The following is a 23,536-nucleotide window of genomic DNA, read 5'->3' as shown; positions in this document are numbered from 1 at the left end:
TCCTCATAATACTTTCATTTCTTATTCAGAAATGATCTCTGTGTAATGTTAGTGGTATGAAAATTCTTGATTTACATTTTTTCTTCAAGAATCAAAAGACATTACTAGATCCTTACTCCCTCAGCTTAACAGGGAACAGACAATAGGCACATGGATTTATTTGGACCAATATGGTGCTCTCTGTTAGTTCTAAGACACACAAGAGAGGCAGAAATGGTTGGAAGCTATGTACTTGAACAGTAATTGCAGAGGAGGCAGGAGGAGCAGCTTGGTGACCGTAGGCTGGTTACTCTGCCTCTCTATTCCTGTTTTGCATTTCTATTTAACTACTTCTCTGATACTCTGAAGCCTGATCTTTAGCCTTCATTGATTCTGAGCCCATATATATTCTAATAATTCTCCTTTTGCTTGACTATTTCTAAATCTCTTTTGCTTGCAATTAAGAAATTTAAGTGGAACAGGTATCCCTTTAACTTCTTCTTCAGTGTCTACTACAATGTAAGTTCTTCCTTACCACAAGCATTGTGAGAAATATAGAATAAATAGAACAGAGAGAAATATGCCTTCTCCAATTAGTCATTCATTCATGTAACATTCAAGAAATATTATTAAATGCCTACTGTACAAAGCACTGTACAAGCTTTAGAGAGCAAGAGAGATAACTCTAACATTTGCATAACAAGAGCAGGGCAACAGGGATGCCTTAGTTGGTCTTCAGACCCCTGAACTCACAGCAGATGACCAATGATTGATATTCTTCATTGAAGCCATTTTTTACAAATATTTTCTACCATTTTATTTTGAAATTCGTCACTTTTTCAGTTACAGGTTACCAGTAAATGGTGCCTGGTGAGGTATTTGCTTCTTTTCACCCTTCACAGCAGTAGCATTTGCCTGAAAATAAGTACATGCTTTGTGCAGCTAAGCTGTGTTCATACAGAGGGAATTCAGTAAATTAAAAGAGTGATTCATACAAACATTAAAATAAAACATTATCTGGTCTGTTATGATTCCCCAAATTGGCTTTGCCTCTTAGGGTGATTCTAAGAAGCAACATCAAGGGAAAGAAGGGATTAACCAGAAATGGGAAAGGATGGCATTCTAGACAGAAGGAAGACAATATATGGAAACAGAAATGGCTCTGGAAGGATCTAGAGAGAATGAAAGGGCTGCATATGGTGAAAATAAAAACAAATGAATCTAGAGAGATATACAGATGCCGGATATTGAATAACTTTTCAGACCAAAAAGACTGAGCTTCAAGTACATACAGACAATCCACACAGTTCATATCCTTCTGCAACCAGTTGTTTTGAAGTCTTAGGGAAAGCTATTTCCTTCCTTCACACATTGCCTTAAGCCTTTTATGATCATTAGAACATAGTTTGACCTGCTTCCTTTGGGGGAAAAAAAGTGAGGGGTGGAGATCTGACCCCTCCCCCCGCAACACACACAATATGTGCTTGTGCTTTATGCCCTGATTGTCAATAGTGTGGTTTTTGTGCACTACATAATCAGTCCCTCAGCCGTAAACTGCTAAGGATTAGACATTACTCTGAAAATCTTCTGAGAATTTTTTCACAGACTTTTGACATATGGACCTTCAAGAGATGTACTTCAATAATGTTTACTTGTGTAGCAAAGATACAAAATGGTAATAGAGTGATAATCTTGGCAGATAAAAATAAATTCTTTAGTAAATGCCAGCATAATTTAGCAGTAAGAAGCAATTGTTTGAACACACACTAAACTTTGCAGCCTAACTGCTTAAACAGCCTCTCTTTCTAACTAAGAAGTATAGTTCTACCTGTTTTTCTCTCTTCAGATATTTAATGTGAGGTGTAGGTCTTAGCATCAACACAGACCCATCTAATAAGCAGGGCTCTGGTGGCAAGGGAAGTTTCAGGACCATCACCACAGATTCCTGACCTTTGCAGAATATGGGTTTGTACCTTTAGATGTTTGGACTACTCTTTTACTGACAGATTCACCCAGCTTGCTTTATTCCACAGTTTTAACTCCCTGTTCTATTTAAAGACCTATAGTTACTAATGAAACAGTTTTTGTAGCAGGCAGAAAAACAGAAACAGACAACCTCTCCTGTGAACTCCCCTAGTTATTTTTTAATTTCCAGTACTGTCTGTTCTTCCTTACCATATCAAAGTGGCCAACTCAAGTTTTAGAGCTCACAATTTAAAAAAAAATTCAAGCATCCTCCCAAGAGGGAGAGTATCATTCTCCTTGATATTAACAAGGCAAAGCTTTCCGATAAGGACTGTGCCCTAAGCAATCTTTAACATTTAATGATGGAATCATAGAGGTATTGACTTGAGAATGAACAATAAATTTTAAAAACACCCAGGAGCTCATGTCAAATGAATCAGAACAATTGATTTTTTTTTAAACAAGAGCTTGCCATGGGAAGTATTTTAATATGGCAGAAACAGGGCCAAGAAGCTTAGATTTAGAATGAATAAGGCATGGAAGATGAATCACAGGACAAGGTGATATTTATGGAGAATATTAAAAGCAAGTGTATAGAGAGGTGGGGGAAGCAGGGTGACTTGTTGAAATAAGGTGCCTCATGAGGGCACATTAACATATGATCCAGAGGCAACACGAAGATGCCAAGAAGTAACTGTGATTTACAGAGATGGTCTCTACAAAGACCAAATATTGAGTACACATGATATTTTCATGACATCTCTTCATTGTGGTTTAATATTAAACCTGTCAGCCCTCTTAGCCAGGGGAAGCTCTTCAACCATTTTTTTTTGTAGGATCCATTATGGTACAATCACCAGCATAATAGTCTAGAAGGGCCAGAAGATTTTATTGCATGTATCTCTGCAAAAACCAAGACTAGCTTAAAATAGATGACTTCTCCTTAAGTGAAACACCAATTACTAAAGGAAGGTAGGCATTAAACATAACTGAAGTTCCTGAGAACAGGAAGGGAATAAAGTGATAAATGATTATGAGTGGATTTAATATTCTGCTGTAGGTGCAATACAAAATAATTTGTCAATCACCAGTAGAATGAAGACAAACATTATAGAAGGCAATTGCTTGCATCAATCTTATCTTTTCACTCATTGTTAAAATGAATTATGAGAGTCACTCTTTCTACTCATCATATTTTGTGAGCAGGTTGTTTATTAATATTATTCAATTTTTTCATATGATATATTGAATAGAATACTTTAGAAGGAATGCATTATGTTTAATATTGTTTTAAGTTGCATTTTATCAGTATCTATGTTACACGTCTATGTTTTCTCTCTTTTTTATAAGAATGTTATTCTGCCTATACACACACACAGACACAACCCTTTCCCACTTCACTAGATTATATGATTTTCTTTTGTAGATAGTTAAGCAGGGCACAAAAAGGGAAAGAATTGCCTAAAGCCAGATACTGTTTTAACAACATAAGAATAAGAATGCTAAAACATAAAGATGACTATTAATCTGCCTTGCTGTTCACTTAGCTCTTGATTACGACAATATTTTTCCAATTACTTGTTTATTTTGTGTACTTATGAAATATTTACATTTTAGTGATCATCCCCTTCCCACGTAAGAAAACACCTAATATGAAGGAGAAAGGAAAAGATCAAATGCTATTTGATGAGAGCTGTATAGCACATTTCATTTTACATGTTAACTTAGTCAACACACAGATTTTGCAGATATTAAGCTTATCCTACAGCATTCCTTATTTCTATGCTGCAATGTCTCTGGCCCAGCAACCACCACTTTTGTCCTGATGTCTACCATTGCTGTTTTGTTAAATAGTGCCTGCCATTTCAGAGGAAACAAAGCATGAAGCAAGGCATGTGTAGTGTGCACCACTCAGGCACATTGCCAATGTCCTCTGGATACTTAAGGAAGAAAAAGAGCTTGAACAGTATTTACCAAGTTACTTCCTCTTATTTCCACCCCCACCTTGACCTCTCAGGAACTGGATATTTTTGATGTTTTCTTTTTATGTTACTATACTGTTATTGTCCCTTTCTGTTTCTGTGCCCACCATTGTAGCTCAAACATGCATTCATTCACACCATCTTCACTGAAATGATGTCCCGAGAGATCCCCACATCAGACTAAGGTTTTACCTCCCTCCAAAAATTATACAAGAATAGTCATAGTTATTTTAATAATACATTTCTTTTACACAACACCTCCCACTTTACATGTCCACTCAGCTCAAATTAAACAAGAGGAGAAATCATAAGTTTGAATTTAAAAATTCTCTCAATCTGGCCCTTACTGTTTCTTCAGCATTTTGTCTTTCAGTACATCTTCACAAGACAACTCTACTGCAGCCAAGCTTATCATTTATTATTTCACAATTAGATCTACCCATAATTCTAAGTACCCTGTGAGGCTTCCTCCTTCTCTACTTCTTTAAGTCCTACTCTTCCCTGAGTATGCAGTCTCAGCTGCTCTTCTATTAGTGTGAACCTCCTGAATTCCTGCCGCAGTCCTCTCGCCTGATAGGTAGCCAGCTCCCGTTTAGTAGGCATCACAAGCATAAGCTGATCAGAATGCAGCCCTGTGCGCACTCCCTGCCACCAGTTCCTTTCCCACCTCCTCCTAGTTTGGTTAAGTGGCAGCACCATCTGTCTGATATTTGATAGAGTTCCATTTTTCCTCATTCCTCACCTTTAGTTTATTCACAAGCCTTATCAATTCTACTCCCAAAATATATTTTACATCTTTCAACTTTTCTTTATGTTGATTGCTCTCACTATGGCACAAACTACCATCACTTAGAGTGCTGCAAGAGTGTCCTAACACGCCTCCCACTCAAACATTCTCCACAGAACAGCCATTACAGCAAACAAATATCAGGTCCTGTCCCTTCTCAGCTTGGAACTGTCCACATTCACTACTATGGTTTATAGACTCAGCGTCAAAAGGTCCATCTCTAACCTCACCTTAGGCCACTCTCTCTGTGGCATGTATGTTTCAGACAAACTGGCCTTGTGGTGATTCCTAGATACACCACTAGGGTTTTTAAAATGCGGGCTTTACACTTTACACTTGGAGTCACCTGTCCTCCTCACAGGCCTATATTTTTTCTTGCCTAGCCAGCTTCGCTTTCCGGTTTCAGCTTAAACTTTAGAGAGGCCACCCCGAATAATGCAGGCTACCACCCCATTATTTTATATCATAAAACCCTATATCTTTCTTCCATGGCACTTACCACTATGAATATCTCTACTTATTTGGTCATTTATTTCTTTATTTGATATTATAGCCTTTAAAAAAAATCCTCTATCACTGACCTGAAACAGATGCTTAGTGAAGGATGCTCAGGTCTACCTGCTGGTGCTCATATTTCCTGTACTTAACACTGCGCCCGGCAGTAAGAGATGCTCAGTGAGGATTAGTTAATTGAATGAGCACTACTTTTAGGGCACAGATCACTGTCTTCTCCTTAGTGCTTATCATGTTATAGAAGTTGTCTTATAACACATTACTTCCCCAATATGGAGAAAAGTACCCTACAGATGCTTAAACTTCAATAAGTTTTTTATTGTCAACATTAATGATAGGAAATTTGAATTGTCAGATTAAGTGTATGGAGTGGGTTTGAGGGTATACTTGTTAGGGAACAGCTTATTACCCCTTGAATAAAAATGTGAATGGTATTAAGGAACTTTGAGTAAGTCTTTTAGTTTAGCCCTGCCAAAGAAAACAGTACAGTCATGTAAGAGGCTTGAATTAGCTATGTAAAATTTGGTACAGATTTATCTTATGTGTATAAATTCCATATATTCTAAGAAAAACAGAATTGTTCTCCACTGGCTTGGCAAAGGCATTTACACAGAAACTTTCAGGCCAAACTTATGATGAAAAGGCAATTTTTTTGAGAAGGAGGAAAATTAGATTTTTTTGATAAAGAGAAGAATATAAGCTTGTGGAGGGCAGAGAACGTAGATGGTAGGGGAGGAAGGAAGCGAGTCCTTCAGAGGTTTCACCCTGAGCCTGGCTTGTTTATGATCAAGAAGAGCAGTAAGAAGTACACAGAAATGTTGACCATGTAGGGAAGGGGAGTTTCCAATTTTCTTTTTTGTTCGGTTTTTCTTTTTATGTGTTAGAGAAATGGAGGAGCTCTGGCTGAAGTTTTTCACTAAAATGTCTTCAAAATAAATCATTTATAATAACATCTTGAGAATGTGTATGCATTTGAAATGAACAAGTTCCATATGCTTCATCCATTTCCCTCCTTCTTGTGTTGTCTTGGCTGTATGAGCAAATGGACCGAAGTCCCATCCAACACACATTAAGAGGCACTTGCAGGTTTCCTGTGAAACAGATGGAGAAATGAGTTGATGAAGTTTGCTGGTTCCTCCTGGAGAAAATTTTTTTCTTTTCACTTTCTTATTGGGATGAGTTTCAGAAGAATGCTTATTTATCTCTTTATCATATAATCTATTCTATTTCATTTTATGAATAGCAAGAATTTTAAAGTTAATTTTTGATTTTTGAGGTTAATAATTATTGTGGCCAAATTAAATCCTAAGATTCCATGAATGAGTTGGCAGATGAGGTAAAATCACTTTGCTCACTTTTAATAAATCACAAACTATGATCAGAGAACATATTGTATTATATTTCCCAGAATTGTGTAATTTACTTTAGAAGTAAGCCTGGAATATTGAAATCAAGAAGTATGCAAATAGGAGGAATTCTTCATTTCACATAAAATAATTTATATTCAAAAAGAATTCATATCATATCCTTTTATAGACAGCATCTGTAATACGGTCACATGGAGATTAACAATGGGGATGTGTTCTGAGAAGTGCTGCCTTAGGCAGTTTCATTTTTCTGCAAATATCAGAGTGCATTTACACACACCACGGTACACATTACCGCTATCATTGTGTGCGCTGTATGTCTATAAGGCTGGCAGTGCAGTAGGTGTGCTTACACCAGCACCACCATAAACATACGAATAATGCGTTTCCCTACAACATGAGGACAGCTTCAATGTCACTAGGTGAGAGGAGTTTTTCAGCTCCATTATAATCCTATGGGACCACCATTGCATATACAGTCCAGTGCCGACTGAAACGCCTGTATGTGGTGCAGGACTGTATATTGTGTATTGTGTATATTGTGTATATTGTGTATTGTATATTCCAAGTATTATTGCATTATTGAATTTTAAAGGTTAGCTTGACTCTTTATTATTTGTATTTATATTGAGTTATTTCCCTGTATATTTCTAAAGATTTTAGACAATTTACATTGAAAAACAAGACAGTGAAAAGAAAAACAATAGGAAAGTCAATTAAAATGAGCAGAGAAATGGATTTATTTGTTGGAAACATCTATTCTGCAGTGTGCTCACTGTTTTCTTAGCATAACAATGTATTTTCTCAAATACCGTCTCTGTGACCCCCACACTGTCCCTTGTTGCTCGGCTGGCCCTATTTGCTTATTTGTTCACTCTACATTGATTAGGTGCAGTATCAATTTGATAAATAAATACATATGTAACATTAAGTATCCAGTATTGTATTAGACATAGAAAAAAAATGAGGCACAAAGCTTTAAGTCACTTGTCTAAACACATTCAACCACTCAGTGATAGAGCCAGAGCCCAGTTCTTTCGGAATCTGGAATAACTTCTCATGATTCAGAAGTACTTTACCAAATAGCAAGTTGTGCCTGGAGACTTCTGATTTCACAACAGCATTTTAAATAGTACAGGGCATTGCTTTGGCTACCCTTGTCAACCAGCAAAGACTCTACTGTAGCTTTTGGCATTTTTTTCTACATTTGTTTTTGTACTTTTTTTTTCCCGCACGAAGAAACTCACCTTTGATTCTTACACCATTAGAAAGATTCAGTGCAAAGGTCTTCTGCTGCTTGTTTTCAAGTCCATTTTCAAGAGGATAAATAATTAGCATACTTGAATGTGAATTCTATGTCGTTTCTATGTTCACATCAACAGTTATAGAAATTTCAGCATTTGCTGAGCTATTCTGCTCACCTCTCCTGATGCACTCAGTGCCTACCATTCCCATCCTGCTCTCTGCTCTAGAGAGCACATCTGTGAGAACCATTCCCTAAGCCTCCCTTGCCCTAGGCCTTGTGATTGGATTTGGCCTGTGGAAAACCTAACCAAGACATGGGGTGCAGGGAGCAGAAAAAGGCTGGTGTGTGAATTTCCCGGACCTCCTCAGTGTGGGTGGAGAACAGGGTGGGTCACCTGGGGATGGCTGCATCCTGGGGCGTGGTTCAACTTCACAGTGCCCAGTCTGCAGGAGTGCCCTTGTGGTTCCCGTACTGCCTGCCCGTGTCTTAGGGGATAGTCTTTTTATTAAACTCTCAATGCATAGCCCTGATCTGCATGTGCTCTTTCCTGCTGAGATCCCGGTCTACACAGCAGGAAATGAGTGGTTCTGTATGCTATATGAATTTTAGTAAGAAAAAAATCTTCATATCTGTACATGAGGCTTCATTGGTGTTTAGACAAATCACTTCACCTTTTTTTAAATTTTATAAGTATATTTTATTGATTATACTTTTTCAGTTGTCCCATTTTTTTTCTCCCCTTTATTCCCCTCTGCCCTGCACCCCCTCCCATCAGCATTTCTCCCCTTAGTTCATGTCCATGGGTCATACATATAAGTTCTTTGGCTTCTCCATTTCCTATGCTATTCTTAACCTCCCTCTGTCTATTTTGTGCCTATCAGTTATCTTCTTATTCCCTGTATTTTTCCCCCATTCCCCACCTACCCACTCCCTGCTGATAACCCTCCATGTGATCTCCATTTCTGTGACTGTGTTCCTGTTCTAGTTGTTTGCTTAGTTTGTTTTGTTTTTAGGTTCAGCTGATAGGTGTGAGTTTGTTGTCATTTTACTGTTCCTAGTTTTGATCTTCTTTTTCTGAATAAGTCCCTTTGACATTTCATATAATAAGTGTTTGATGATGATGAACTCCTTTAGCTTTACCTTGTCTGAGAAGCACTTTATCTGCCCTTTCATTCTACATCATAACTTTGCTTGATAGAGTAATCTTGGATGTAGGTCCTTGCCTTACATGACTTTGAATACTTATTTCCAGTTCCTTCTTGCCTGTAAGGTTTCTTTTGAGAAATCATTTGCGAGTCTTATGGGAACTCCTTTGTAGGTAACTATTTGTTTTTCTCTGGCTGCTTTTAAGATTCTCCTTATCTTTAATCTTGGATAATTTAATTATGATGTGCCTTGGTTTGTTCCACCTTGAGTCCAACTTCTTCGGGACTCTCTGAGCTTCCTGGACTTCCAGGAAGTCTATTTCCTTTGCCAGATTGGGGAAGTTCTCCTTTGTTATTTTTTCAAATAAGTTTTTAATTTCTTGCTCCTCTCCTTCTGGCACCCCTGTGATTCAGATGTTGGAACATTTAAAGTTGTTCTAGAGTTTCCTAAGCTTCTCATCTTTTTTTTGAATTCTTTCTTCATTCTGTTCTGGTTGAATGTTTATTTCTTCCTTCTGTTCCAAATCACTGATTTGAATCCTGATTTCCTTCCCTTCATTCTTGGTTCCCTGCATATATATATTTTTTATTTCACTTTGGATAGCCTTCACTTTTTCCTCTATTCTGTGTCCATATTCTACCATCTGTGAACATCCTGATTACCAGTGTTTTGAACTATGCATCTGATAGGTTGGCTATCTCCTTGTGTTTAGTTCTATTTTTGGAGTTTTGATCTGTTCTTTCATTTGGGCCATATATCTTTGTCTCCATGCACCTATTACTTTGTAAGGGACAGAGCCTAAGGTGTTCATCAGGGCAGGGCTACCCACTAAGCTGTGTTGGTGGTACTGTATGTGGATGAGGGGTCAGAGAGAGAACAATGCCACTTCCTGAGCTCTTGCTCCACTTTCAGTCACTTCCCATGAAGCAAATTGGGCCCTTCTGATGCTGATTCTCTGGTGGGTGGATTTGTGTATGTTCTAGGACCCTGTGAGTCTCTCCACCAAACTCTTGTGAGGCTGGGAGTTTCTCCTGCTGCCACAACCCCCACAGGTTTTTATGGCCAGAGGTTTTGAGGCTGTGGCTTCCTGCACTTGAACACTGGGTTGTGTGGTTTGTCTTGCTTCCCAGTTGTTCCTTTTGGCTTATCTGCACACAAATGTGGGACTCCCCTCTCACCACCCCATCCCCCAGCCACTGCCTCAACCATCTAGTCTCTTGCCTTGCCGTGTGTCCTCTCTGCCCCAGCTGCCAGTCTCCGCCCTTCCTACCAGTCTCAATAAACACTTCCTCTTTAACTTCTTGCTTTTCAGACTTCCATGCAGTTCGATTTTCTGGCAGTTCTGGTTGCTTTCTGTTTTAAATTTGTCGTTGTCCTTCTTTGGTTGTGCAAGGAAGCAAAGCGTGTCTATCTATACCTCTATCCCCTTTATTTTTTAAAAGGATTTTAAAGCACTTGCTTCAGGAGGACTAAATGAGAGTATTAGGTGAAATGATTTATATTACACTCCTGACACATAGCAGTCATTTTCATAAAAAAATTAATGTTATTGAAGAGCTCTCTTCTAAAATGTCACTTTATTAGCTGATCTCTGCTTCATCTTTAACATATTTAAGTATCATTTGGGCATCATTGTCATTGGTTCTACTAAATTCACACTCAGTGTCAGAATTAAAAGAACCGGACCTATTGTAACATCCTTAGTTTACCTGGGATTAAGCAGTAATAAACGTATGATTTTCTTTCTCTTTTTTTCTTTTGGTGGGGCATCCTCTTTTCCTCAAAATAGCACAGATCATTTTGCTTTCTCAATAAATTACCCATTGCTTTTTGGGAAAGGAATGAAATGGAAACACAACAATGCCTAGAAGTTTCAGCTCCTAACCATTTTTAGAATACTGTTTTATAGCCAACTCTCAATGTCAATTTTTAGTGCTATGATTATGAGGCAATAGTAACTTATATAGCCTAAAATTTCTATACTTATTTCCTTAGGCATATATATATAAAACTGATATGATATATTGCAGCAAAAATTAACCCCTCACCAAAGTCATATTTGATATGGAAGTGTTCAGCCTGATATGAGCATAGAAATAGTGATTACAATTCGTGTGTGTGGGATGAAGTTGGTTTTTTGTGTTATGCCTGTCAGCTTTGTAATTGGTAAACCTTAACTATAAGGCATCTACATTTCCCCCCTTAACTATGGTACAGTAAGAACATAGTGACCAGTTGGGGTGTTGTGAAACTGAGGCAGACACTAAGGGGGAGGGAAAGGGAGTAAGTTATGGGGAAAGGATTGCCCACAACCCTATCACATGTACAAAGCTAAAATCGCACTTATGTTTACTTTTCTTTATATTGCAAACAACCACACTCATAATAGTTCTTAATTTATTAATCCTCTCATGAAAAATCTGCACAATTGCTACAGATAAAATTACTGATGTGTCTTAAGTCCTTCTGTTGTGCAATCTCCAGCTCACTTTTTGCCAGCACCAACAATGGCCTTTGCAGTCCCCCTGACTTTCTTCATTCTGTTCTTGCATTGTTTTTGCTGTTTTCTTCAGGTCTTCTTCTTCTCCTACAGACCATGTCTTGCAAGTGTATGTTTGGGTTCATTTTTCTTTGCCTAATCCAAGGAATTATAAATAATGCCAAAGCCAGTTGTCTCATCACCATCAAAATGGTTCCTGGACCCAAATACAAAGATGGCATCTGCTGTGGTCTTCTATATTTTGGCTGGTTTTTCCTGAATTTCTGTTTTAGGTGCTGTTGCCTTCCCAGGGTGAAGGGCGTTGGCGGACATTTGTTTCTGCTGAACTAGTCTTTTGGTCATGAACTCTTTGGTCTGAATAGTTACTGTGTCATCCATAATGGTGGCTGATCTTCAAGCAGCCAGGGAAGAAAAGCTGACATTTAATTTTAAGAAAGTTAGTGAAAAATTCTATGAAACATTTTTAAAAACTCATACACACACTGAGCATCCAGATTTTGGTTTTAAATACTATCCTCCAACAAGAAACAAGGGCTCTTTGGAGAAAAATGTCTGGTTTAGGACTAGGGCAGGGAATATGCAAGATGAGCCTAGAGCGTTGTGCAATGCTAGAAGGTAAAGATGTGCTATTAAAAACATAAATAAAAACACAGTTATGAGGATATGTAAAAGGGACGAAAAAATAACTTGAAGGAGCTCCCAAAGGATGAAACTAGAACCGAGTAACTCATTAAAGTAACATTGGATTATAATCCAATGAGTTATTACTTGATAGAAATAAATTATTGAATTTATATCATTTATAAATTGGAGGGGAAAAGACAAATCTGTGAAGAATCTTAAAGGTTTATGTAGATACTTATCCCTGAAGAATGTGAAGCATAACTTCCCACTCCTTAAATGTGGGCCATGAATAATAACTTCCTTGTACAGAATGCAGAAGAAAAAGCAGAAAAAGTACATTTATAAGGGAGAAGTTTGATGCACCTCACTAGAGTGATCGAGATAAACATCAACAGTGAAAAGTCATGTCAATAGTGTATACCCTTGATATGACCTGATGAGAAGGACACTTCACCTTTGTAGTCTTTCTCTCTAAAACTCATAATTCCAATCGAATTATGAGACAATCAGACAAATCCTAACTCAGGTACATTATAGAAACAATCTGACCAATATATCTCAAAACTGCCAAGATCATCAAAACAAGGAAAGTCCGAGAAACTGTCATAGCCAAGAGAAGTCAAAGCAGGCCAGATGAGTAAGTGTAATACGGTGTTCTGAATAGGATCCAGGAAGAAAAGGATTAGGTTAAAAACTAAGGAAATCTGAATAAATTTTAGTTAATAATAATTTATCAATATGGGTTCATTAGTTATAACAAATGTACCATATTAATGAAATACTAATCTAAGATGTTTATTGTAGTTACATCAGAACTCTGTACTATCTTTCCATGTTTTCTTATAAACTAAACCTGTTTTAAAATTAAAAGTTTAAAAAAAAATCAGGTCACTCTAAAAGAGATCACAACCTCTCATTTTTATTAATCTTCCAAATGTTGTCAAAGTGCATCTTCTAAACACAGATACAATGGTAAATGCCCTTGTTTCAGTACCAGCTAGTATCTATCTGTGGATAATTCTTTACCAATTCAATTGGTCCATGCTGATCTCTCCTCTTCCTCAAGGTGCATCAGTTAGTTTTGCACTTGTCAACAAATAGCAGAACACGACCACAGTGTTGAAAATAATAGGGGGTTATTTCTGATCTAATGAGGAGCCCAGAAATAGGTGGCTATTAATGGTGTTCCAATGTCCTTTACTCTTCAGGCTGATGCCTCAGAGATTCTCCTAGGCTTTCTCTGTAAATACAAAAAAGCTACTACAACTTCACAAAAGAGAAAAGGAAGAAAAGGGAGTCAACAGCCAAATCCTTCCTGTTGTAATCCACTGCATTAGCTTTAACTCCCAGGCATTGTTATGAGATAATGCTTCTAGCTGCATTTGAGTGATGTCTGCTATGATCACCGAACTCTAATCCACTACATTCTTGTCCTGGGAAAAAAGCATACCAAAAAACACATGATGCTGAGAGGCTATCAGCTCACCGATTGACACCTACTCAATGAACAGAAGAATGGAGCACATTTCTTTTTACAGTACTTGAAGAAAAGGGACAGGTTTATTTTCCCATGAATTTCCAGAACCATTTTATTTTTCTTTTAAAGATTGACAGGAGCATCTGCTAAAGGAGCTGATTAGTTTGGGCTTCTGTTTTATGAAGCTGAAGTCAAGGCATAGATCAAAGGAACAGGACAATTTATTAAGAATTCAATATAAAATATTTGAAATTAGAATTCCTTTTAGAACAGCTCATGTCTGGATTTGAACCCTTGCTCTGCCCGCTCTGTAGCTTCTGAGTAATATTTTGATCATTCAATGCCTTCATTTCATCATCTGAAAAATGAGGATGGTAGTACCTGCCTAAAACATTGTGTGGATTTATTGAGTTAATGCACGTAGTACCCTTATAAAAGTGCCTGACACTGAAAAGCACTTAATAAATATTAGCTGCTATTATCATTAACAATAATGCCAGTGTTACACAAGAAAAAAAATAAAATTGCTCTCATTGTTTATTTTTTTATACTATATAGGATTCATCTTTTTGTCCTTTCCCTTACAAATATTGCCAATCAATCATGTTTAGAAATACGAAACTACTTCTTGCCTGTATGGTTAAGGCTTTTTATGTGTATATGTCTATATTTTCTTTCAAAGGTGAAATTTAAGCAGCAAAACTCATTCATTAGGTATGGCTATAAAGCAAATTCACCTCAGTTGTTAACTTTGCTTTCCAGGAAGAAATGTAAGCTCAATGTACTCTGTTGACCTTTCATCTCTCATCTGTGAAAACTCTCATTTGTGAGTCTGAGTATGATAGCTTATTGCCTCTATTGCCTCAAAACTTATGGGTTGATCTTTTCAGAATTAAAGTCCACTAATTAGTATAGACATTCCTTTTCCATGAACTTACATATTTGAGGTTGTTATGAAGATAGGAGTGCTTGGAGATTGCAAATATCTTATACATTAGGAAAGATGTCTATAGATTTTATCTAGTGCTCTGAGCACATTTAAAACCCAAATTTAATTATTTAATGAGGGTTTTAGGTCTCTTTCCTTTGATATTGCATATAGAAGAAATATTTTACAGACATTTTAAGAAGGAGAGATTAGGAGGAAGCAAAAAAAGGAATAGTACCTCCTTTGTTTTACAGGTGGCAGTGTACTCTGTTTTATTGTTTACTGTTTCATGAGTTTACTTCAAGTTTCCTTGTACTGAATAGTACCTACTAAATGGTACAATTGTATTTCTGTTTGCTGACCAGGGTAATGTTGAAATTAGAGGAGGAATTATCAAGTAGATATGATATTAAACTTATTATTCCCATTTCTTCTCTCCTTTCAATAAAATCTCTTAAATAATTCCTGGCTCAGAGTAAGTGTATTGATTTTCTCATCTATTTTAAGGAAAGTGTGTAACTCTATTACAGAGCCTAGAGTTTTAACCTCTACAGACATTTCAGGTTACAATCTAGGGTTAGGAGAGTTCCTTGTTTTGAAGGGCCTAGACCTTGTACCTTCTGGGAGTAATATTTACAAGAAAAAAAAATATAAACCTGTAAATAAAAAAAATCAACTAGTGTTTTAGAATGAAAAAGAATTCATAAAAATTACATGACAGCTGGCAAATACACACAAGCATCATAAATCCAGAAATGTAACAAGATTGTTACTTATAAAATGCCCAATGCACCTTCTTCCCTACCTTAATTGGTCACCTCTTCATTTGACAATTATTTTGCAATATCAATTTATACAGAATGAAAAGATAATTCAGGCTTTCCATAAAACATATACATATATCCCACTAAACCTAAGTTAAACGTACCCCTAATATAACTCCCCTAAATCTGGATACAAAAAATGCTGGTGTCGCCTGACTAAAGGGAAAGTGTGATGGTTGGTAAATTGGAATAGACGATGACCAAAATATCTTAATTTTACAAACAGATATGACATGTGAGCACTGGATATAGCCACTCCAGGACCTTGAAAAAGGTCCATGCAATTGAAAGACCTTGAAACCTAAGGTTCATTTGCTTTATAATTAATTTCCCTCTGCTTGAGGGACAAAGCAGTTATAGCACATTCACACTTCCTTTTACCAAAAAAGAGACACATTATATTATCCATGCAGTTTATCCTCTTAAAAACTCCTAATTATTGATTGGGTGACATTATTATGCTAAGATAAAGGATAGAATAAGTTGTTTTCCTTTAAAAATAATGATTATAGCCAACATTTTTAAAAGTTTATTTGCTCTTTAAACCAGACATTTAACCAAGGTCTACTGTGCACTATGTATTAAATCTACATTACCAATATGCTCACAGGAAGAACTGTGAAAATATACATAAATTATTTACTCACAAACTGTAAGCAGGCTTAATAAGTGTTTGTTTTTACATAATATGTTATATTTTGATTATAGACCAGTGAACTTGAACTTAGAAAACTTTTTATTTTTTAAAAGAACATTTGAATTTCCTAGGTCTTAGAGTTTACATTATGGAGACAATCAATAAACACATTCATATAGAAATTATTCTAAATTTTAAAATGCATCTCAAACTAAAATGAATCCATTGTAATTGAATCATGAAGAAGGGGTAAATTAAAAAGGTGGAGGTAACTTGTTAATTGCCGGTTTTTCTTCGCTGGTTGGGCAGTTACAGTTAGCTATACTATTGCTGATGCTCAGGCTTTGAAGAATTCTATGGCTGGCATTTGAGTTCCACATAAAAAGGCTGTGGTTTAGGACTATATAGCTATACTCAATGTAGATCCTACCCTTAACTGTGAGCACAAGGCAGCCAGGCGCCCAGATCATGGACTTCATAGTCAGATCATGTTGCAGACTCTGGGCCAGCTATTTACTAGCTGTGCCAATTTGGAATGAACAAATAAACTTCTGAGCTTCAGCTTCCTCCATATAAATGGGAATATGTACCTTATAGGAGAGCTGTAAGAATAATTTAGAGTAATAAAATACCTGGCTCTCCTTTTGACACTTAGGCCACTTGATAAATCTTAATCTCTCCACTCTTGTCTTTCTTTTTTGCCTTATTTCTTTTTCAGGTGAGCACACATCTTTATTCATAAATCATTTTATTCACTCAGCAAATACTTGGTGTCATCTATTATGTACCAGGGCTTTTGCCAAGTGCAGAAGATTTACCAAGCAGAATAAGACATGGAGCACAGTCCCCGGAGCCCCTACAGGAGGGAAGGACAGTAAAAATTAACCACAGTGGAGGGTGATATATGTTGCCCCAGGGTGTTCAGAATATTTAGAATGAATGATCCTATTCTTACCTGTTGCATGCCCCACGTTTGTCTTGCTTTTATTGGATATTTCCAAGTATCCATTTCATGAGACATCATTTCATGCACTTCTGTTTCAGTATATGTGTCTTGTATTTCTGTCTTGTGACTGACTCCTCTTTGACAGTTCCTCACTTCCATTGTCCGCACTAAAGGTGTTGTCTGCTTTTATTCACCCCTTTCCAGCAAGGTCGTATAGATTGGACCAGTGGCCTCAAACCATTTTTGACTGCTCTCTCTCTCAATTAAAAAAAAAAAGAAATAAAATTAAAAAATAGGCTGTGCAGTCCAGTGCAAATGTACATATTTGCTTATGTAAGTTTTATAAATGTATTTTTATTATGAAATATGCCAAAAATATAATTTTAAGTTTGGACAACTAAATTAGGCAATTCTCTTTCCTATAGGTTCCTGAAAAATTCTGTGTCTTGCAAAACTGCTGAATAAAAATATTAAGGCTTGTGTTTAAGAATTAGGAAGAGATTACCCAAGAGCTAGAGCAATTTAAAAACAGAGCACAAATGAGAATTATGAAAATCTTCATACAAATATCAACACTGCTAAATCTACACAGTCATTGCCACCCAGCATTACTGTCAGTCAGTCCTCTGAAGCCTTGAATCCTGGGCTTGTACTTCTTCCTGAGAGATGTAGAGTTGGAAGGGTACTTGCTTCTAGCAGAGACCATTTTCATCAAAATTAAAAATCTTATTTGAGCTGCAGACTTTCTCATTACTCCATTATTTTAAGTAAGGGGGATGTGTCATGTCATTTTCGATACTTGCAGTTGCAGCCTATCCTATTGAAAAGTTGGGTATTTCTTAAAATTCCTAAATAAACCACTACCAGAAGAAGGCACCTCTATAGATTTTCAGCTCTTTTCTTAAGATTCTCAAATATTGATGAGGCTTTCTCTCTGATTGTAAAAAGCTTGTCCCTGATTCCTTTAAAACATTAACATTCTATGAAAAAGTCATGTACAAACCAAAACAACTGTTATAGCCTATTTATATCATTCTTCTATTTAACAATCACAAGCACATTTATGTCAAAGAAACATGTAGCAAAAGATATTGTATTTTAAAAATAGTAACTTTAATGCTTTAAATGAAAGAGATATGTTTAATATATATTAAATACATTATTTTTCAAAATCTTTAACATGTTATAAAAGTGATTATTTTGGTGACAATTATAACTATAATAAGTTAACTCACAAAGACAGAATATGTGTGCTGTGCAATCAACATAGAGTCAGGGTAAAGTCTAGCAACAAAAATAACAGGTATACTCATGTGTTTTAAATAATCTTGTAATATTTTTCAACTTTTTGCCCTACTTCTCATCAGATCCCATTAGATTTTTTCATTTTTAATTTACCTAATGGTATTGGCTGGCACTTGAATTATCAGTATTGTCTTTAATTTCTGGTTTCTTGGAAGGAAGCTTTTTAAGCCATCTGTCCATTTCACAAGGGCCAATTTCTTAAAATTGATGGTCTCATCCATTACTTCACTTAACTGTGTGCCCATTATCACCTGTTCAATAAGCTCAAAACTCAAATACAGTGTAATATCTCTGTTCTCAGTTACTTTGCCTTGTGAAACTCCTTCTTGTTGCTTAAGACCCTGTTCAGTAGCAAAAGAGATAATCTGAAATCGGCACTAAGTGACAGTGTCAACATTAATCACATTTTAAACATTATTAGATTTATTTATTTTCTTCTACAAACATATACAAATCAAATTATAATATTTTCTTCCAGAACACACTGGATTATCTTGCTTTTGCTCTAAATGTGATGGAGCACATACTTGTATAACCTCAGTGCACTTGATCATCATCTAGGGCCTCCCAATTAGTGACCTTGTTCAGCCACTGCACATAAAGTACAGTTTATAGAAGTTCTGTGGGTACTACTTAAGAAAAGAACTGTGTGTTTGCTAAAAATAAATTATTCATGATACTTGTTAAAGAACAGTAAAGCAGACCTTATTCAGAAGGAAGATTATCTCAACAGATGCAGGGACCACTGCAATGGATTTTTCAGTAGGGGAGAGAGATTGAACTCAACTCTGAACACAACAAGGAAAAAATGGGAATTTATAGCCAGGGAAAGGGGAGAAGTGTTGAATAGCAAGTCACTAAGAAGAAACATGAAGGGTAAGGGGAGATTCTGGCTAAACTGACCTAACAGGATTCTTGCTGAAGGAAGGCCATGGTTACCAGAAGAAAGCTGGGGGGACAGTAAAGATTGAAGAACCCCATTGGATATAGAGGGCAGGGGATTCTCTCTAAATTGACTTAGCAGGGTTCTTGCTAAAATTGGGCAATGCAGAGATGAACACAGAAGCTCAAAAGTCAGGGCCTAGCTAAAGTGTAGTCAAAGTGAGATTCTTTGTAAGCTTACATTATCTTCATTTGACCTTTTCTTTTATCTCTACAAATGTAGCAGCCTAGGGTTAACCTGTCTTGGAGGTTGACGTACTTTGTCAACTACTACATTATTATTAGACTCGGTTTCCATGAAAACCTTCAGTTATAGACACTGTTTCTTTATTCTAGCTATATCTGTCTCTCCATATCTATCATTAGCTTTTTGTTTTCTCATGGCTGTGTATCAAAATATGGTAGTTTGTTTTAAAATGTTTTAAATACTTGTAGCCTACAGAGGTAGATTTTTATTGTTTCATTTGTTTCATTCCCAGTGTATATTTGTTATTTAGTGCAGGGGCATTGAAAAAGCAAAATGAGTAATGCATATAGGTATTCATTTTGAAATAAAAATTTAAGAACATAACAGCATATTTCATCCTACCTAAAATATGTTGAAATTAAGAAGGGAAAACTATTCAAATAGTTTAATGTCTAATAAAGACATAGTAGGTGTTTTATAAATTGTTTAAAGACACATGTTAAATATGCCCAAATGATACAGAATGCCATGCATTTATGTTTACTAGTGAGAGAAAAGTTTGCTCCATGATTGTGAAAACATGATGATATACAGCCTATACAGTTCTGGGAATTAATAATTACTTAATTAAACATTAACTTAATGTATACCTCAAGGTTTAAATCTCTTTATTTGATGTTAACATGGTTAAAAAGTAACCCTATTTTTGTAGCTAACTGAAATGGAACATGAGGTACTTTAAAAATAAAAGACAAAATATATTTGAAATATATAGCTGAAATATTCCTGTATCTAGTAAGTCTGTTATTTCAGGTGATTGCAAATACTTAGGCTTATTTTATCCTTTTAATTTACAACTATGGATATATACAGACATAGTTGTGTGTGTGTGTGTGTGTGTGTGTGTGTGTGTGTGTGTTTGATGCTCTAAAATTCTTTTAAAAAAAGTAACTTGCCTCTGCTTGGGTTGGAAGTGGAATACAGTGTGCAATAGAATAAGGCAAATACTCAATGAAAGTTCCAGGAAGACTAGGTATCCAGTTATTCTTAAAAATGTAACCACAACTGTACAGGCCATATTTATATATACTATAGAAGAGATAGCCAATTTTTTAAAGTTACAATCAATATCAATTGCTGTTTTCTCATCATAATTGATTCAAGAGGAAAATCCTACATTTTTAAAAAATTTTATTTATTTATTTTTAGAGAGAGGAAGTGAGGGAAAGGAGAGGGAGAGAAACATCAGTGTTGCCTCTTGAGCACCCCTTATTGGGAACCTGGCTCGCAACCAAGGCGTATGTCCTGACTGGGAATCAAACTGGCAACCCTTTGGTTTGCAGGCCAGAGCTCAACCCACTGAACCACACCAGCCAGGGTGAAAAATTCTACAGTTAGACCCCATTAATTAACAATAGTAATTAGTGTTCATTTATAGATGAAAGCCAAGCCATGCTCAGATAATATTTTTCAGCCAATGTTGAAGTGACATTAAACTACATATATATTTTAAAAGATTCTATATTCCTGTTTTTTACATCTTGGAAAAATATGTGAGTCTTGTTATTTCTGATCTTGCACAATTTATTTGTTTTATTGTAAAAGTCTAAAGTATTTGTTATCACAGAGCATATGAAGCTCCACCAGTTATATTCCATAGAGGGTAATAAAAAAGAAATTTTTAAGTTTTTTTTCTTATTTCCAATATAACATTTCTCCTACATTATGGCCATTTTCTCTATAACCTTAAATTTTTCTCCTTTAGCCAAGCTTTATGATATAAGATATAACCTCTGTGAAAGTATTGAAGAAACTGTGAAATTTGACATGGCTTTCAATCTCCACTGAGCAAATCAGCTGAGATCAGTACCAAATGTTTCAGTGCTTGCCAAAATATTAAAAAGCATGGCTGCTGAATAAGAGGGTTGATATTTTATCTCAAGAAAAGACATTAGAAATACAGCACTTGTGTATATTCTATAGGAACATATTAATTATGTGTAGTGAAAAAGAAAGCATTTTATTTGGCTTTCTTTGCATGAAATTTCTACGTCGCGATCTTGTTCTATGCATTTTTTAAGACAACATAATTAGTAAAATTATGTTCCATGTACAGATCAGTTGCATTGTGCTAATTATGAAAGTTACTCTCTGAGATTTTTTCTTTGCATTAGATACAAAATGCAATTTATTTCTGTACAACACATGGCCTACCTTTATGTGTCCTAGAGATTTGCTGTGATTATCATCTAGCACTTATATATGTCTATAAATGCGCCAAGTAATGTTGTCCTGGAAAAGTGTAATTTCACAGATCAAATTAGAGAAATTACCTTGTAGTTCCAATAGTAAAAATTAATATAAACTTACAGGGCAGTTATTATTTTGGTTTGCTCTTATCATTTTAAAATCGTTAGAGTTATTCCTTAGATTAATTAATGGTTTCCATCTTGTGAAATTATGAGTCATGAAAATAAAACTATGTTTTTCAAACATAAGTATTAATTATAATTGTTATAGCAATAAAAAAACATAAAATAGTATTTGTGCTAAAAATAGTAACCAAATAGAAAAAGAACATGAAAAAATTAAATAATTTTTGGGTCAGGTTTAATTATTCATTAAAAAAAAACAAAAGTACAGCAGAGGAGTAACAGATTGTGCAGCATTCTTTACATGATTTACACTAATTTCTGGGATAAATTTCCTTTCATCTCCTGAAGACTATATTATTTCACAGACTGTGATTTCAAAGAACTGCCAATTTGATCAGATCAAACTCTGCAAGTCAATGGTGCTTGTTGCTCTTCAAGTCACCAAGCAAATCTTTACTACCTGGGAAAACAAACCCACAGTCCTCAAAGTCCTAAGCACCCTGCGCCTCTCTGAACTCTGGATTCCAGGTCTCTACTAGAAGCTCTACTTTCAGGTTTGTGCCATAGATAATACAATAGGAACCAACACTCTGTTGTAGCCCCTTTGCTCCACATTTGGCAGGCATGCAGATTACTATATAACAGAGAATATAGAATATTATATATATACTTATATATACATCTTAATATATATAAAGATTGAATATATGTGTATATATATTTTAGAGCAATTTAAGATTTACAAAGTTGAGATGTAGGTGGACATTTCCATATGCCCCTATCCCTACACATGCATAGCCTACCCCATTATCAACATCACTCACCAGAATAGTATATTTATCAAATATAAACCTACATTGATGAGATAGTTTCTTTTTAGTCATCTATGACCATGTACATACAATATGTTCTGCTGATTTGAAATCTCCCCTACTTAACCTATTTGCTAAGCAATTTAATTCTATTATAACCAGACCAGGCTGATGGGAAATGGTTGCACACAACACATAAAGGTGGTGGTCTTCTGCACAAGTGATCGCCTCTCTTCAAAACACACATTAATGTCAGTCATAGTAGAGAATTAATTCTTCATTTTGCTAAGCATTATCAGCATCATAAATACTTTCATGACTTTTTAGTCTTAGAAATCATGGAAGATTGTAGACTTGGATTGAAAAAAAAGCCTACAATGAATTTTTTAAAAATTTAGTGCGCAATTCTTTCCCCTTAAAGATAGCTTGGGATAGCTTGTTAATTTGGGAATTTTTAGTTCAGTTGTAAGCCAAAATCAAAGGAATTACACAATTATTTCTATATAAAAACTTTAATCCCTTCAAAATATCCTACATTTTCTGAGTAGTATGTAAAGTGATAATCTAAATGGGATGTAAATGATCCTTTACTTTGCTAATTTTCTAGAGCTATATAAAGAATTAATGAAACTTTAAAATGGCAATTTCCAATCCATACTTTTATGAGGTCTAAATCCTCATGAAGCATTTCCCTGGATCTTGAGATACAGTGAATAAAGGGAGAGATAAGAGTTTGACCTAAGTTAAAATGGGAACTACAAAAGAAGGAAAATCAATGACTTAAAATCAAGGACTTAAGTTGATAATAGTAAAGGTAAAGGCATCTTAAGAAGATAATAAAAAATAGACAATCTGGGCATTTGCATAATGATTGAAAGAGGAGTTGCCAAAATATAATCATGTGCAAACTGTGTTTGCTAAATATTTAGGCATTCATGTTTTGAAATACTGTATTATACCATTGTGACAGTAAGGTGATTTGTTCACTTATGCA

General features: G+C 35.7%; 1 protein-coding gene and 1 pseudogene across 4 annotated transcripts in view; one reads left to right on the top strand and one right to left on the bottom strand.

Moving 5' to 3' along the window:
* The window catches only part of ARHGAP24 (Rho GTPase activating protein 24), a 498,181-nt gene that overhangs the window by 367,572 nt on the left and 107,073 nt on the right, over nt 1-23,536 (top strand). The window lies entirely within an intron of this gene.
* Nucleotides 11,471-11,863, bottom strand: LOC129085379 (40S ribosomal protein S24-like; annotated as a pseudogene).

The sequence above is a fragment of the Pteronotus mesoamericanus genome, unplaced genomic scaffold, assembly GCF_021234165.1.
Source record: "Pteronotus mesoamericanus isolate MK-2021 breed Mesoamerican mustached bat unplaced genomic scaffold, CSHL_Meso_final scaffold_232, whole genome shotgun sequence".
Classification (NCBI taxonomy): Eukaryota; Metazoa; Chordata; class Mammalia; order Chiroptera; family Mormoopidae; genus Pteronotus; species Pteronotus mesoamericanus.
Note: the sequence above shows the minus strand (reverse complement) of the source record. Positions and strands in the feature narration are given on the sequence as shown.